The sequence below is a fragment of the Girardinichthys multiradiatus genome, chromosome 7 (assembly GCF_021462225.1).
Source record: "Girardinichthys multiradiatus isolate DD_20200921_A chromosome 7, DD_fGirMul_XY1, whole genome shotgun sequence".
Classification (NCBI taxonomy): domain Eukaryota; kingdom Metazoa; phylum Chordata; class Actinopteri; order Cyprinodontiformes; family Goodeidae; genus Girardinichthys; species Girardinichthys multiradiatus.
Window position 1 is genome coordinate 6,037,246 of NC_061800.1, and position 14,927 is coordinate 6,052,172.

Here is a 14,927-nt window from a genome sequence, read left to right on the forward strand (position 1 = left end):
TGTACCTCTGCTCTATCTGTACCTGCCAACTGTGCTGTTGCTGTCTTTGCTTTGTCTGTGTCACTTAGGGTTGGGCGATATGACTATTTCTTCCTGGGCTTCTCTGGGCTTGTTTGGACCAGGTAGACCCCTCTTTTGTTCATAGTCCCCTCTCTGGATGGGGATGGGGGTTGTTGGGGACTGGCTTGGAATGGGGGATCAGTGTCTGGGCCAGGGTTGTTCGGGTTTGGGCGATGCCGGCACTAGTCTGGGCTGGTGCGGTCTGCCTGTCTTCACCCTGTAAGGAAGTGGACCACCTCCTGCGTCCGGGGACTAGTTGCCCCTCTGTGGTATAGGTACCTGGACTGGGAGTATAGAGTATGTATGGGGAGTGTGAATGAATGTGCAATGTCCGTTGGTGTGTATCTTTACGTTGGGTGCAAGTGTTTTTATGTGTAGGCATGAGGTTGGGAATGTGTAATTGTGACTGTTGGTGCCTGTTTTTGTGTCAGGAAAGTACTAGCAGACTAGCACTCAGGATGTGTTCTGTGTTGCGTTTTTAAGTTGAGACAAACTTTATTTAAAGGGAGGTTTTTAAACACAGATCGGCCATAAAGCGCCGTCCACGCTTATGCATTTCAACCCTTTTATTAGTGGTATTTCAAAGGTACATGTTTGATTCTGGTAACAACTATACGCTTCGTTTGTTAGCTCCAATCGCTAACGGCTCGCCCACCTTAAGAACCAGCTACAGCTCATTTACCCAGAAAGGTTGTTAGTTTCCAATCTAAGAAATAATATTTCCCTAAAAATTATTTTACTAAGATTAAAAACTAAACACCACAAAAGATCATTTACCCCAAAAGGGTTGGTTCTTATTCAAAATATTTCCTTAAATATTATTTTACTAAATAAAGGCAGCAAATTAAATGCCTTTGAGAATCAGTCATCCAGAAGGTTGGTTTTATTTAGTAAATCATTGTTTAAAATGTTATTTTATTTAAATAATATTTTATCTGATCTTGCATTGTGAATGGTTGTTTGAAGGTATACCAATTATTGCCTAAGTTAGTTTCAACTTAACTTCATTTCCAGATTCTTCAAGATAATCCTTGATCCTTAAACATAAATAACATTGCATGGTAATATTGCAACACTCTTTCGGTCATGGTTTTCAACCATCTTTGATGTACTTGTTTATATTGTACATAGCCCATTAGTCTTCCTTATTCTTTCATTTTGCTTGGTAGTTTAGTTGGGTTGTTTTAGCATAGTAAAGAGTTTGTTGATTGAAATATATTTGACTTTGAATTGACTTATTTTTGTTAATAAATTATTGTATTTTAAGAAATTGTGTGAATTCAGTCTGTGTGTACAGAGTTTTGCTGTTCAATAATGTCAGAGCTTGGCTCATCCCTTTCAATTTTTACTTAATACCACCACCTTATTGGGGTGGTATTCACAGGACAACCCTTAGCAGACCAAATTATTATTTAAAATATTTTTAAATTTTTTAAAATTTTAAGTATTAATATTAAATATTGAATAATATATTCATATTCATAATCAAGACTGCACGGTGGCGAAGTTTGTACTTTAGGGCGACTACCTGGCAACCTGCCTTGCAGCAACAGTGCTACAAACTGGGTTCGAACTGGGTCTTTCTGCATGGAGTTTGCATGTTCTCCCAGTGCATGCATGGGTTCTCTCCGAGTACTCCAGTTTCCCCCCACAGTCCAAAGACATGCCTGTTAGGTGAATAGGTCTTTCTAAATTGCCCAAAGGTGTGTGTGAATGAGTGTGTGCATGATTGTTTGTGTGTTGCCCTGCGATGGATTGGCAACCTGTCCAGGGTGTACCCCTCCTCCCGCCCGTAGACTGCTGGAGATAGGCACCAGCTTCCCTGTGACCCACTATGGAAGAAGCGGTATAGAAAATGAGTGACTGACTGATTGATATTCATAATCACTACATTGTCCTTGCCTTGAAAGGTTTTATTGACACGTCCCTTTGGCCAATCATTTCTGTGTCTGAGAGTCTTTTAGCAGCACAATTTCACAAACATTAATGTCAGGGGTATCATCAGTCCATTTTCGTGTTGAAAAATTGTGAGGTATTCTCTCCTCCATCATTTCCAAAAGGAGTCTGCAAGGCACTGTACTTGCTTCCACTGCTTTGGTTATAGATCTGGTCTGGTAAAGCTCCCTAAAGGTGCTGATAGAGCATTAGGTTTCTGGGTCAGGAGCATTGCTGGACTAAGTAGAGTGGGGTTGTCTGAGTCTGTTAATACTGGTACAAGACGTCTTGTATTCATTATTGACATTACACAAATGTGCTCAACAGTTCATGTGTAAGCTGGATATAAATGGGCTTTTAAAGTATTGCATCCAGGGTCCTTTTGGCAAACCCAATGAGTCTCTCCCAAGACCCACCACAATGAGTGGATGTCTATCATCTTTTGTAAGGTTCGCAGGTGCCAAGCGTCCTCCTATTCTGATCAAGCCATCATCATCTATGATTGGGTTTAACCTCTTCAGACAGCTTTGTTTTGTTAATGTCTGTTTTGCTTGTACACACCTGTACTCTTCCTTAAATATTTCTTTTTGCACAGTGAGAATGATAAACTTAGCAGTTTCCAAAAGTTCCTCAGTGCTGCTGGTGGTTTTAAAAAACTTGTATGCTGCTGTTGTACATTTAAGTGATGCAATGGTGCGGCGTAATTTCATCCAATCTGAGAATCCTTCAAAACGACGTAACTCTGAGTTACTGATATTTTAGTGAGAAATGTCTTTACATCAACTCTGTTGTGATTATGAATCTGAGAATATTATTTAATATTTAATATTAATATTTAAATATTTTATCAAATAATATTTCGGTTTGTTAAGGGTTATCCTGTGAATACCAGCCCAGTAAGGCGGTGGTATTAGGACAAACCTAAATATTAATAAATAATATTACTTGATATTTTTAATATGTATGTGAGGGGTAAATGATTTTGTAAATTTTTAACAATAGGAGGATCGGGCCAAAGAAAGCTCAATGTGATCACCCCAGAAGAGATGGGGTATATAGGCAGCAGTCTTGTAAAGACCTGGGGAAGCCGTGGGTGTCTGTATATAATGCATATACAACAGGTGCTGGACACAACTCCCCTCCCTTTTACGGCAAAGGAGTTCCAGGCCATGCCTAGAGCGCGATGTTCTTCTTGTCATGAACACATCCCACTCCAGCTTCTCTCTGTTCATGGACAGACCTGCTTCAGTATACCAGACATCAATGAGGTATATGATATAAACAAAATGTTTGATGTGTGAATGTACATATGTGTACACTTTATTACTGATTTGTCTTTTAGAGTGACCGTGAAGTAATTGTCTTGGAAGATGATACAACTGTGAGTTTTTAATCAAATTTAAAGCCATTGTATCTGTTGGATGGGTGCAAAAACTTGTTATCACTCATGTAAAAACCTTGTGTTACAAGGCACCTGCACTATGCCTTCCTCCCTGTGTGTGTGAGATCATTGTTATCTCTGTGTGAACCAGCCTCCTTTCCGTCTCACACACACACACCCTGTCTGAACTGTCTGTTGAACTGTGCATATAAATAAAGAGATAGGGTGTCAAAAACTTTGTAGTTTCACTGCAAAGTGGGCTACCCTTGTCACAAGTAACTCTGACTGTATCGTTCTTACCTCTGAGTTGACTAAATAATACCTAACATTTATTGGTCCTTCGAAGCCGGATTAATTCAATAACCTTATTTCTCTTTGCTTTAACAGTGACTCTGGGATCCGTGGGGGAAGCCTGACGTCGAGCGAAGCACCGCTGCACAGCCTCCTTTAGCCGGAGTGGCTGAAAGTCCCGGTGTGTGTGAATTCACACCTGGCCAGTGGGTTATTGCCTTCCTCTGCGCGGGGTGACTCTCACAGGGTCCAAAGAGTCACCAAGAAGTCAACTCCGAGGTGAGACAGTTTTAAAATACAGTTCATAGGAAAAGTACTTAACAGTCGTTGGTAGTGCGTCGCCGGTAAGGACGCTGCATTAGGATGGTTTTATTCCACCGTGAAAGGGATAGTGACAAATTTGGTACAATCCCGCCGTGAAGGGGATTAAAGAAAACGACTGAGGATTATTCTCCTGAGAGGGAATAGAGTAAGCGCTATATAAATAAAAGAAGAAAAGTACTTAAAAGTCGTTGGTAGTGCGTCGCCGGTAAGGACGCTGCATTGGGATGGTTTTATTCCACCGTGAAAGGAATAGTGACAAATTAAGGTAGGGCCCCGCCAAGAAGGGGGCCAAATAAAACGACTAAGGGTTATTCCCCTGCGAGGGAATAGAATAAGCGCTATAAAAGTAAAAAGAACGGAGTAAATTGAGCTCATAAAATAACACCAAGTTAACTTAGAAAAATTACAAGGTACCTGAAACTAACTGTGTGACTGTGTTGTGTGTGTTTGGAGGACTAAGCATTTTAATAGAATCATAGCAGGATTCTGCTAGTCCTGTGTTTTCTTTTGCCCAGATTAAAACTACGTACTGGTGACTTTGGAGATTCAGGTCGGATTTCATTCCAGAAAATTAACACCGCTGCGAATTAGTCGCAGTAGAAGGCCGTGTTAATGTCCTCTCCTTAAAGTCTCATGCCAGTGACCTTTTATCTGGGACATTTATACTACAATTAAACTAACATAAAACATAATGGGGAAGAAACAAAGTAAACTAATTGACTTAGAATGGGAGGTAAAGTTTATGGAGAACTATGTAAAAGAATCTGTCATAGTTGGAATAAAAAATTAAAAAAACATGGGTTTTTGGGCAAATTAGATACAAAGGATGTCTTAAAATTACAAGGGGATCTAAAATTAGCAATAATGAAAACTAAAAAGAGAAAAATAACAAAGAACAATGGGGAAAGAACAGAGAAAAAGCCCTGATTTAACAGAAATATGTACACGATGGCATAAAAATACGGATTTTCAGGTAACTTAATTATCACTGAAATCCTAAAACTACACGGGGATCTTAAACTGGAGATTATGCATTCAAAAGATTCAAGAGACAATAAAAAACCTTGCCAGATTATAATTTCAAAGGGGACTTTTCAGTCCCTGAGTGCTCACAGTTGATAAACAGATTAAAACAAAAAGATGAATTAAAAAAACAACAATAAGAGCAGCTTTTAACTGACATAGCCATAATACTGAGGCCTTAAGAAAAGCACAGGAAAAAACTTTCAGCTTAACTGAAAACAAATAAAGGGGGCGGACTGCCACCCATCCCAGTTTAGAATACCAAGGTAGCCCCAAATTATAAAGACTAAGAGGTGGTTTTAGAGGACGTGGTAAAATAAGTTAAAAGAGGAGGTGACAATGTGGACAACATGGAAACTGTCCAACTGGACAACCCAGTGAACAATGACTAGAGTTGTTAAAGAAGTAATCTGAGAGTAAAAGATTTTGTAGGCAAGCATTAGTGAGAAACAGGTGCTTTAAAAATCATTCTATGGTGTTATACTACCAACAATATCATGATAAAATGCAAAAGATTCATTTTACAGGGAAATAATTCCATATTTGGCTCAGATTGTTTGCATTCTTGATTTTTCCTCTTTGAGAGAAGTTAAATTTCAGCTCTGTGAAATGACCTTGACAAAGAGATGCAGTTGCCTGAAAACAAAGATAAAACTTCTGCAAACAGCAGAAGTCTGTCTCTGCTGAAAGGTCTGAAAAAAAAAAAAAAAAAAAAAAAAAAAAATTGTAACTCTACCCTGCATGTGTCAAACTCAAGGTCCGCGGGCCAAAACCGGACCCCAGAAGTTTAGTGATTCTCTAGAAGTAGAGCCTTTTAATATGGTGATTGTGTGCTTGAATGTTATTTTGTCAATCAATAAGCAGTTTTGTCTACATTCTGCCACAATCTGCCTTTTGAAAATGTTTTGAATCTTGCTCTTTATGTATAAAAAAAAAAAAGAAAGAAAAGAAAAATTGGCTAAAGTCTGCAGACACAAAATGAACCTGGATTGAAGCTCTAACTAAATTTATTTAATCTGAGATCCTCTCCAAATGCAACAGTATATGTCAGTCTACATGAGATACTAACAACTTCACCTACTGGTATAATATAAAGATCTGATTGAATATGTGAAACAAACAATGATGAAAGTTTTTCAACAGGTGATGCTCATCCAGGAGGAAGACAGTGTTCCTAGGAAATGCAGCTCATTCATTAACAATCAATTTTTCTCTTATAGGTGGAAGTTTTGGCTGACTAATCATAGGCTGGATCTATGAAACATTATGAGCACAGACCAAATGACCAAGGTTCTGACTGACTTATGAACCTCACTGACCTGACAATGATAACATGACACCCAACAGATAACACCTTTAAGGTGGACCCCACTAAGACCACCTTATTGATTCTTGGTGAATAAAAAAAAAGAATTGAAGCGTTCAAAACAGACCTAGTGGAAACAAAAGGGGTTATGAGGAAACAATGTGCATTTTAAGAATAATAGAAGTCAAATTATGTTCAAATTTTTGCAAATAAAAATTACTCTGACAGAAAAATAAGTAAGTAGTGTGTGAATGTGTGTGAATGGGAATGACTGATTTCATTGTAATGCATCTTTGAGGGACCTTAAAAGCGCTAATAAAGGTCTGATGTTCTGATGATCTTTGCCAAACTTATATCTTAATAAAGTTTCCAGAATCTTTTTCGAAAAATCATATAAAGATGGCAAAGGTTCTACCTGTATTGAAAATACTGATAACCATAGGAAAGTTCATAGATCTGTCTTCAATTTTTCACAATTCTTGTACAAACAGGTTATTTAAACTTTCATGTGGCCAAATGTCTGTGTTTGACTTTCTGTTTTTGTGAAATAAATGTCTGTTTCATGTTATGTAAAAATTAGAGTCCTCAACATTACCATAATAATATTAGGTCAGTTCTCTATGGTAAAACAAAAAGATTTTAACAGATGTTTAGACTTTTTCCAGTCAGGTTCAAAATGATTGAATTAGACTCAAACTTAACATAAGATGAAATGAACCTTAACAGAATTACTGAACTGGACTGAAATAGATAAAACTTTAGTTAATTGAAACAAACTTTAGTTACTTGAACTAAATACAAAGCTGACTGAAACTGTATGTTGTACCTATAAAACTGGGTAAGATAAACTAAGATTATAAGATATAATATGCCCTTCATTTTTTGTGTTCATCAGTGAGTGAGTTTTTATTTTTTATTTTTAATAAGAACTAAACCAAGCATTATTTATAATAATAGCAACTACCAAAAATAGTGATCTCATTTTTAAATGTAATAAGGACTTACTTTATAAAATATGATAAAAAAGAATAATAAGAATTTGGAAAAACAGAGGCTTTAAACCTCTGCAGGAACAGCACTGACACTGTCAAAAGTGGATCCTAATACAGGAATCTGGAAGCTCATTCTGGCGTGGATAGTCAAAGTCCATCCAAGGACACATTTAGATGAGGCAGAGGGACAAATACAGGGCTTAGCTGAGAGCAAAGAGAGCAACATGCACCCTGCCCTAGCTGCTGTCCCACCTGAACTGTGGTCCCAATCATCAACTGATGTAGGGCTTATAAAGGGGTTCCCACCGTACAAGGTTAAAACTAATATCTGAAAAAAGGCCATTAGTCCGTCAATACCCCTTAAAGCCAGAAGCTGAAGAAGATACTAAGCCAGTAATAAGATATGTTGAAGTCAGGAATATTAAGAGAAGCACCTGACGCTACATGCAAGGCATATCACACTGACATCGCTATTATTATCACAGCCAAACATAACTCTAAAAAGATGTGCCCTTTAAATCCAAGTACTCTAATACCTGCTGCAGATGGAAAACCACATTCTTATAAAGCAAAAGTTGAAGAAGACACCAAACCCAGGCAAGACATTTCTCAAACCCTTATACCAGATTTATGTGTTGTGTTTGTAGATGGCTCAGCATCTAAAGATGAATATGGAAAGAATAGAGTTGGTTATGCAGTAACAACCATCGATAGGATAATAGAAGCTAAATCTCTACCCAATACATGCTCAGCCCAAACAGCAGAATTATATGCTGTAGTAAGAGCATGTGAATTACATGAGGGACAAATACTTACTATATACACAGACAGCCAATACGTTTTCGGATCAGTACATCACCATGCTAAGATTTGGCAAAATAGAGGTTTTAAAACATCATCAGGGACAGAACTAACTCATTTCAACCTATTAAAGAGAAAATGTCAGATCTGCTATTTATAGACACAGACGTGCTGAAAGACGCCCAACAGTCAGCAACCAAGACAGAAATAAAGGCCTGGCTAAAGAGAGGAGCACAGAAAAAAGATGACATCTATCAGATAGAAGATAAACCAATCCTCCCAAAAAAGTTATACAACACAGCGGCTACAGTGACACATTGGGAAGACCCACGTGTCAAGGGGGGAATATGTCACATCTGGTAAAGCATTAATGCTACACTATAAATATTTCTGACTATGCAAATCATTTTTGCAGATCATGCATAAGTTGTTGCAAACACGGGGGAAGAAATATTGCCTAGTTATAATAGATGAACCTAGTGACACATTTCTTCCCCACATATGGTATCCCACAGATTATAAGGTCAGATAACGGAACTCATTTTGTAAATAAATTAATAGAACTAAGTTCTAATGCATTAGGGTTTCAGTTAAAGATTAAGGAAAACAATGGAAGAAACAGGGAGGCCATGGCCCGAATGCCTATCCCTGGTTAATTATGGATGAGAATAACTCCAAATCAAACTGGTCTTACTCCATTTGCCACCTACTGTTCATCATTGTATAACTCCACCCACTATATTCTGAGCCTGAGATCACGTGACACCAAGTTGCTGATGTGAATTTGTATTCTCAAAGAAATAGTACATGGCAGACCGTTTTCTCTGCCCTCTGACATGAATGAAATAGAGAAAGCACAACAGGAACCTTCATTAGCTGAGTGGATGAATAAAATGTTGCAGACAAAAGAAGAACAAATGTCCAGTGGTCTGCCGATAATCTCTGCTCCTATCCCACAGAACGACCTGAGGCCTGGAGACCTGGTCCTGATTAAGACACTCCACCGGAAGGATTGGAGCACTCCTTGGTGGAAAGGGCCGTTTCAAATACTCCTAACAACGCCCACAGCTCTGAAAATAGCAGAGAGGCCTTCCTGGATCCATAAAAGCCACTGTAAGCCAGTTTTGCCGTTACAGGAGCCAGATCAACCGACGGGGTAGCAGAGGAAGTCCGGGTTCAAAGATGGCCCAGCATCTCAAACCGGTGAAGAAAACAGCTGATCTGCGCCCAATTATAAAATGGCTCTCTGTAACATGTGGACAGGACTGATAAGCCTGAGCTTAATTCTGGTAGCAGGACTCTTTCTCTATCTAAAGCAGGATCCACAGGAGGTGATACCGAACCAGAAGAGATGGACATCAGACGGGACCCATCTCAGAACACTGACGGAAGAACATGACGCACATCCATTCCTACAGAATTTCTGGTATTGTTCATGGTGGCATATGCAACACTGAACCAGGTAGAAATGCACGAAAATGAAGGGGACGATTATGATGACATGTTGTAAATAAATCACATCAAAAGCCTGAGTGAACTCATACATTGTATTTCATAAAATGACCTTACAGCAGAAAATCGAAAGAAGTTGTTGCTTAAGTGAAATGAGAAAAAGTACAATGATGACATAAACAGGGCAGATTTTTAAATTCCTTTATTATGTTTCACTGTTTTCATTAAGTATTATTCTTTTATTTTTATGATTTCAAGTATTATTCTTTTATTTTTATGATTTCAAGTATTATTCTTTTATTTTTATGATCTCAAGTATTATTCTTTTATTTTTATGATTTCAAGTATTATTCTTTTATTTTTATGATTTCAAGTATTATTCTTTTATTTTTATGATTTCAAGTATTATTCTTTTATTTTTATGATTTCAAGTATCATTCTTTTATTTTTATGATTTCAAGTATTAATCAACATTTAACTTTTAATGGTCGCCGAGGGCGGCGGGGCCGTATGAGTATTTCCCACAAAATATAATCTGTTTACCGTCCGTGGGTTTTCGCTCATACAAAGTATTTTTCTTACTCGTTTTTATATTAAATGTTTTTACTTGTGATAAAAGGAGGGACTGTTGGATGGGTGCAAAAACTTGTTATCACTCATGTAAAAACCTTGTGTTGCAAGGCACCTGCACTATGCCTTCCTCCCTGTGTGTGTGAGATCATTGTTATCTCTGTGTGAACCAGCCTCCTTTCCGTCTCACACACACACACCCTGTCTGAACTGTCTGTTGAACTGTGCATATAAATAAAGAGATAGGGTGTCAAAAACTTTGTAGTTTCACTGCAAAGTGGGCTACCCTTGTCACAAGTAACTCTGACTGTATCGTTCTTACCTCTGAGTTGACTAAATAATACCTAACAGTATCTCCCATACCTTATTTCTATTATTGATAATCTGTAATTATATAGGTGACCATTAATCCTGAGGACTCTGCTGTCAGTGTAAGTATATGGCAGTGCTGTACTTAGCTAAAGTATATTTTTTCTTTTCGTATGTTACACGTGTGTTAACATTTTTCCTGTAGGCACCCAGTACTCCAGTGGGATCTGACAAAAATGTAAGATGACAGAGCTGTAAATAACCAAAAGGGTACAACAGGAAACATGGAACATGCAAAGAAGCAATATACAAAATGTTTTAAGCAACTTTGATGCTAGTCAGTATAGAGTTCCTATGATTGCTTGTTCACTAGTTATTTTGAAATTATGTCTATAATAGGTTTCCTGTCCATTGTGTGATAATGAATTCACACAGGAGTTTATCCAAATACATGCCAGCATGTGTGGTGAAAAGGAAAGGCACAGGTACATGTTTTTACCATACACATTGTTCAGAGTGTTTTATCAAAGATTTAAAACAGATATTTTGTTTATATGTTAACATCTTCACAGCACCATACTAGGTGCAGATGACACCTCAAAGCACTTGAGCAGGTATGCATTTTAACAATTTTGTATCTAGCTAGGTTTTATACACAACTTGTTTTAATATGTTTTTGTTGTTGTCAGTAGCTTATCAGACATCCTGAGGTTTCTACAAGAAAGAATTGACACCACTAAAACCTTTAACATTAATGTGACCAGGGAGGACCTCTACCAGAGAGGTCTGAAACAGTGGGCCAGACAGAAACAGGCCTCCCCCAAGAACCAACTGCTTTATTATCTGCTTTATTGGAGAACATGCCATTGATGATGGAGCACTACGTAGAGACTTTCTTACTGGTATGTAATCCTTACGAACATTTGTAAATGGCAAGCTGTTTTTTTCATAGAAATGATGCGAGGCCTTCAGTTGAATTTATTTGAAGGAGATGCATATAAGGGCAAAAACCCTAAACATAGTATTTCTTACTACCAGGACAACAAATACAGGTATGTGTAGTATAATGCCATCCAGCAACTAAAGAGCAATACAGCCCAATAGGCTTTTTACTGTTTTTAAGAATCTGTTGGGAGATCATCGCCACCAGTCTGGTTCTAGGAGTACCAGCACCAAACGTCTTTTCAACTTGGTCCTACCATTGTTTGTGTCATGGACAAGTAACAAATGAAGATTTGCTGGAGGTGACTGATACAGAAATCCAAAATCTGATTCAAAAGGTAAATTAAACAAATTATTATATTATTTTTTTACTCTTAAATAGTACCTACAGATGTCATTTGTTTAAGGTGGAAGGTGCAGAAGGAGAGACACTGAGAGACCTTTCCGATGCCATTGTAGCGTGTGGCTACACAGGTCCCATTCACAGCGATCGGAAAAAGGCTATTATTGAGTATGTTAATGCAGCATTAAAAAAATCCCCGTGACTTACAAAAACATTACTAGATTTGCATTTGTTTTACTAGTGCCATCAGACTGCATTCAGGGATTAGGCTCATACCGATGCTAACTCAGCTTAGAGAAGGACTGGCCATCAATGGTTTAGATGAGCTGCTGCCACATCACCACCAGGTTTTCCAGCCGCTCTTCCTTCCCGGAAACCTAAAAGAAGTAAGTAAAAATTCTATAGGCCCCTTCACTGTCCACTTTTAAAACCTTTCTGAAAACACATTTCTTTTCTTTGACTTTTGGCACAACCTGTTTTTATTTTTGTACTGATTTTATTTGCTGTTTTTATTGTTCTTTCTTTGTCCTTTGTTTGCAATGTTTCTTGATTTTACACAAGCAGCACTTTGTTTCAGCTGCAGTTGTGGAAGTGGTAAAAGTAGTAACCTCAGGCTGTGTACTGATATCACTGCACTGACGTATTTGATTGGTAGGTAAATTTTTTCTAATTCACACATTTTTTTAAAACATATTTTGTAGGTGGATGCAGACTTCATTCTACAGGCTCTGTCTCCTCAGTTCAGTAAAAAGGGATCAGTAAGACACCGAAAGGAAGTAAACATTATCAACTTTTTGCAGGACTTCTTGCAAAACCTGGAAGGCCAAGGTAGCTACAGAGCACTGGCCACTTCATAAATACCACTCTGTTACCCTAAAAAAAAAAACTTTCCAGAAAACAATCTCCTATTTTGCAAAGAAAAATTAAGTAGTTTGATATGTAAATACATGTTTGAGAAGCAGATTTACACATTGTACATTCATTAGCTCACACATGGTGCATAAGGGTGCAACAAAAATGTATGGTATTTTTGTGACAATTTTTTCCCTCCAGGAACAGAGAATCAAGATGGGAGCCCATCTAATGGTTTTGGAGCAAAGCAGTTGTCATTGAAAGGTTTCTTCCAGTGGGTTTCAGGCCAGGCACATGTGCCACTAACAGACGCTGAACGAGATTCATATCGGATAACTGTGAATTTTGATCACGACTGTACTTCCCGGTATGGTTCACACACTTTTTGCTACCCTATTGTGCTGTGGCAATCACCTTTCCTACACATCACTTGACAACATATGATGATTTTGAAAATATTCTTACACAGGCAGTCTGTGGTGGATTTGATTTTAGCAGACACAAAGTGCTAACAGGACCAACACTTTGTGCTGTTCCTAGTTTTGGATTATTTTCAAAAGTTTTAAATCTCACTTTAGTTTTAAAAAGACAGTTTGTCTTGTGAGATTTGTAATGTTTCTGGGCTGGGCAGCCAAATTTGTATATGAAGCAAAAAAATCTAGTTCATTGCAATGTGTATGTATATGTGTGTTTCATAATAATAACAATAATAAAACACTGGAAATCATGTCTTGATCTTTTTATTTCAAATACAGGTCCTTCTCAAAATATTAGCATATTGTGATAAAGTTCATTATTTTCCATAATGTCATGATGAAAATTTAACATTCATATATTTTAGATTCATTGCACACTAACTGAAATATTTCAGGTCTTTTATTGTCTTAATACGGATGATTTTGGCATACAGCTCATGAAAACCCAAAATTCCTATCTCACAAAATTAGCATATTTCATCCGACCAATAAAAGAAAAGGGTTTTTAATACAAAAAACATCAACCTTCAAATAATCATGTACAGTTATGCACTTAATACTTGGTTGGGAATCCTTTGGCAGAAATGACTGCTTCAATGCGGCGTGGCATGGAGGCAATCAGCCTGTGGCACTGCTGAGGTCTTATGGAGGCCCAGGATGCTTCGATAGCGGCCTTTAGCTCATCCAGAGTGTTGGGTCTTGAGTCTCTCAACGTTCTCTTCACAATATCCCACAGATTCTCTATGGGGTTCAGGTCAGGAGAGTTGGCAGGCCAATTGAGCACAGTGATACCATGGTCAGTAAACCATTTACCAGTGGTTTTGGCACTGTGAGCAGGTGCCAGGTCGTGCTGAAAAATGAAATCTTCATCTCCATAAAACTTTTCAGCAGATGGAAGCATGAAGTGCTCCAAAATCTCCTGATAGCTAGCTGCATTGACCCTGCCCTTGATAAAACACTGGACCAACACCAGCAGCTGACACAGCACCCCAGACCATCACTGACTGTGGGTACTTGACACTGGACTTCTGGCATTTTGGCATTTCCTTCTCCCCAGTCTTCCTCCAGACTCTGGCACCTTGATTTCCGAATGACATGCAGAATTTGCTTTCATCCGAAAAAAGTACTTTGGACCACTGAGCAACAGTCCAGTGCTGCTTCTCTGTAACCCAGGTCAGGCGCTTCTGCCGCTGTTTCTGGTTCAAAAGTGGCTTGACTTGGAGAATGCGGCACCTGTAGCCCATTTCCTGCACACGCCTGTGCACGGTGGCTCTGGATGTTTCTACTCCAGACTCAGTCCACTGCTTCCGCAGGTCCCCCAAGGTCTGGAATCGGCCCTTCTCCACAATCTTCCTCAGGGTCCGGTCACCTCTTCTCGTTGTGCAGTGTTTTCTGCCACACTTTTTCCTTCCCACAGACTTCCCACTGAGGTGCCTTGATACAGCACTCTGGGAACAGCCTATTCGTTCAGAAATTTCTTTCTGTGTCTTACCCTCTTGCTTGAGGGTGTCAATAGTGGCCTTCTGGACAGCAGTCAGGTTGGCAGTCTTACCCATGATTGGGGTTTTGAGTGATGAACCAGGCTGGGAGTTTTAAAAGCCTCAGGAATCTTTTGCAGGTGTTTAGAGTTAACTCGTTGATTCAGATGATTAGGTTCATAGCTCGTTTAGAGACCCTTTTAATGATATGCTAATTTTGTGAGATAGGAATTTTGGGTTTTCATGAGCTGTATGCCACAATCATCCGTATTAAGACAATAAAAGACCTGAAATATTTCAGTTAGTGTGCAATGAATCTAAAATATATGAATGTTAAATTTTCATCATGACATTATGGAAAATAATTAACTTTATCACAATATGCTAATATT

The 14,927-nt window shown here is 38.4% G+C and overlaps 1 protein-coding gene and 1 long non-coding RNA gene across 3 annotated transcripts in view; one reads left to right on the top strand and one right to left on the bottom strand.

The window, feature by feature from the left end:
* The window catches only part of kcnh3 (potassium voltage-gated channel, subfamily H (eag-related), member 3), a 398,012-nt gene that overhangs the window by 123,001 nt on the left and 260,084 nt on the right, over positions 1-14,927 (bottom strand). The gene's annotated exons all lie outside the window — the stretch shown is intronic.
* Positions 10,833-11,241, top strand: LOC124871768. The gene is made up of 3 exons (XR_007039110.1): positions 10,833-10,929; positions 11,017-11,058; positions 11,137-11,241. It is a non-coding gene; the product is annotated as an uncharacterized LOC124871768 (long non-coding RNA).